This window comes from Bufo bufo, chromosome 7, assembly GCF_905171765.1.
Source record: "Bufo bufo chromosome 7, aBufBuf1.1, whole genome shotgun sequence".
Taxonomy (NCBI): Eukaryota; Metazoa; Chordata; class Amphibia; order Anura; family Bufonidae; genus Bufo; species Bufo bufo.
Window position 1 is genome coordinate 34,983,051 of NC_053395.1, and position 3,289 is coordinate 34,986,339.

Sequence of the window (3,289 nt, forward strand, 5' to 3'; positions counted from 1 at the left end):
AGAAGAGCAACCAGTAATCGGTGTTGGCCAAAATGCGTAAAACGTGTGGGTCACGGGAAAGGCAGCCTAACATAAAGTCAGCCATGTAGGCCAGAGTCCCAACAGACAAGACTTCGCTGTCCTCATCAGGAGGATGACTCTCAATCTCAATGTCCTCATCCTCTTCCTCCTCTTATGCCCATCCTTGCTGAACAGATGGAATAAACCAGCTATGTGTACTACCCTCTGTAGCGGAGGCAACCATCTCCTGCTCCTCCTCCTCCTCCGCTGAGAAGACGAACGGAGGGTGGTCTGGCTATCACAATGTGTACTGTCTTCCCCCATTTCCACCTCTTCCACATGCAAAGCGTCCACCTTAATTGTGAGCAGCGAGTATTTCAGTAGATACAGAAGTGGGATGGTTACGCTGATAATAGCGGCATCGCCGCTCACCATCTGTGTTGATTCCTCAAAGTTGCGTAAAACCTCAGAGAGGTCAGACATCCTTGCCCACTTGTCGCTTGTGAAGAGCGGAAGCTGACTGGAAAGGCGACGACCATGTTGCAGCTTGTATTCCACTACTGCCCTCTGCTGCTCACAAAGCCTGGCCAACATGTGGAACGTAGAGTTCCTGCGCATGCTCATGTCGCACAACAGTTGGTGAGCTGGCAATTGCAAGCGCTCTGCTGCGCTGGCAATTGTGCAGCGTTGGCAGCTGTAGAAGACTTTCGGAAATGGGCACACACGCGGCGCACCTTCACCAGCTCAGGCAAATTGGGGTAGGTTTTGAGAAACCGCTGAACCACTAAGTTGAAAACTTGGGCTAGACATGGTATGTGAAAAAGGTACACTAAATGTCACAGATATTTTTAGGATGCGCACATGTTGAACAGGAGATGTAGCGCAGATAATGTCACTGTTCGCAGCGTCTACGAAAAAAGTACACTGAATGTCACAGATATTTTTAGGATGCGCACAAGTTATACAGGAGATGTAGCGCAGATAAATTCGCTGTCTACCGCGTCTACGAAAAAAGTACACTGAAAGTCACAGATATTTTTAGGATGCGCACTTGTTAACAGGAGATGTAGCGCAGATAATGTCACTGTCTGCAGTGTCTCCGAAAAAAGTACACTGAATGTCACAGATATTTTTAGGTTACGCACTTGTTAAACAGGAGATGTAGCGCAGATAATGTCGCTGTCCGCAGTGTCTATGAAAAAAGTACACTGAATGTCACAGATATTTTTAGGATGCGCACACGTTATACAGGAGATGTAGCGCAGATAAATTCACTGTCTGCAGCGTCTATGAAAAAAGTACACTGAAAGTCACAGATATTTTTAGGATGCGCACTTGTTAAACAGGAGATGTAGCGCAGATAAAAAAATTCAATACCCTACACTATCCATCCCTTCTTCTTCAGCTCTCCGTGACTAAGACTGAGTGGAACCACGATGACATGTTCCGGCCAGCCAATCACTGTAATGCCAGTAACCAACATGGGTACGGCATTACAGTGAGTGGCAATACTTCCCTGTACGTTTATTGGCTGTGTAGCAGCCAACAAATGTGCGGTGAGGAGACTCGGCCGAACACCGCAATGTGCCGAGCATCGCGATGCTCGAGTGAAAATAGTGTTCGGCCAAGCATGCTCGCCGAACACTAGTCTTTATTAAAAATATTGAGCAAAGGGTTAACTATTTTTCTAGCTGCATGACTGGTACTTTCACTTTCACTTTGTGCCTGTCATCTAAAAAACCTTATCTCTAAACTACTGAAAGGTCATAAACACTTACTTAAGCCACATTCTTATCAGTAACATGAGAACTGAGCTATAATGAGTGTTTAGGAGGTCAGAAAGCAGAGATAAGGAACCCGTCAGCTCCTGGTCTGACAGAAAAGACAGAAAATCCAAAGGGTGCTACTAGAGCATCTCAGCTCTGTACAGAAAAAAGGACGCCATATTTTTAATAAAGACTAATTAAAAAATATATTTTTAGCTCAAAATGAGTACAATGCAATCATTTAAAAAAAAATTGCCCCCAAGGGTGTACATATCCTTTAAGATCAGTATTTCACACTCTGGATCTACACAAGGAATCTTTTCATATTCACTGCCAATAAATAGAGATCTTGAAAATGGTGAGGAATTCAAAGACAATAGGGGATATGGAAAGATGTCTTGATGAGACAACCGTTTTAACATCTGTATTGCACAATATATATATAAAAGGCAAAATAAACCAAACCATGCCTGAGACCCTTCCATGCCTTTCACCAGTAAAGCTCTTGCACCAAGATCAGTGCATATTTCCCCTCCACATTATTTGTCTTCAGTATCTCAGAACTGTGTCAGAGTGTCGTCTGGGATGGAGAATCAATACTATTTGTGGACGTCGTTATACATGATAAAGTCTGTAATGAAATTAATGGAGACATAAATGAAGAACACATATAACTTAATCCTGTAGACAACATGGTGTGCTGCACGACCAGGAACAATGGATGTCATTCAGGGCACGAAGCGTCTGCAATTACTGAGGACACCGACCAGTCTAACCTTGCTCGCACACCTTGGTTCACCTTTGTTCGGCTGACAGCTGTCTTACCTGACTCCCCCGTACACATTTGGTTTGGACGAGCGCATATGTGCTTTTAATGTGAAGAGAGGAGAAAACCACTGCCAGAATCTCTGTCAGCTTATCTCTCAGGAGAACCAAAAAGACTGGACGCTGAAATTCAAAATGTGGGCCTTGGAGGTGCCCACACATTTTGGATTAAAAAAGGATTATGCCATCATTAATGTAAAAAAAGAAAATTATATAGTACATGAGAATCTCTTTCTAACAAAGCTAGAACCAGCCCTGTACCTCACATAGATCCAGAGATCTCCCCCATTCATTGCTTCAGTTGCTCTGCTATATTTTTTAAATGGGTAGTGTCCTTTCTGCTGCAGCTCTCTCCCTATCACAACTCAGGGGGTGTGTCTCTTTTGCTGCAGTTCTCTCCCTATCAAAGCTCAGGAGGTGTGTCCTTTCTGCTGTAGCTCCCTACCTATCAGAGCTCAGGTGGCATGTCCTTTCTGCTGTAGCTCTCTCCCTATTACAGCTCAGGAGATGTGTACTTCCTGCTGCAGCTCTCTCCCTATCACAGCTAGGGGTTTGTGTCTTTCCTGCTGCAGCTCTCTCCCTGTAACTGTCACAGCTTCTAACAATACATATAGCCATGGCAGTTGAAGGATGGAAGTGAGCATGTGCGACCACCTTAGAGAGGAGAACAATGAGATGAGGAAAATAACAAACAGCAG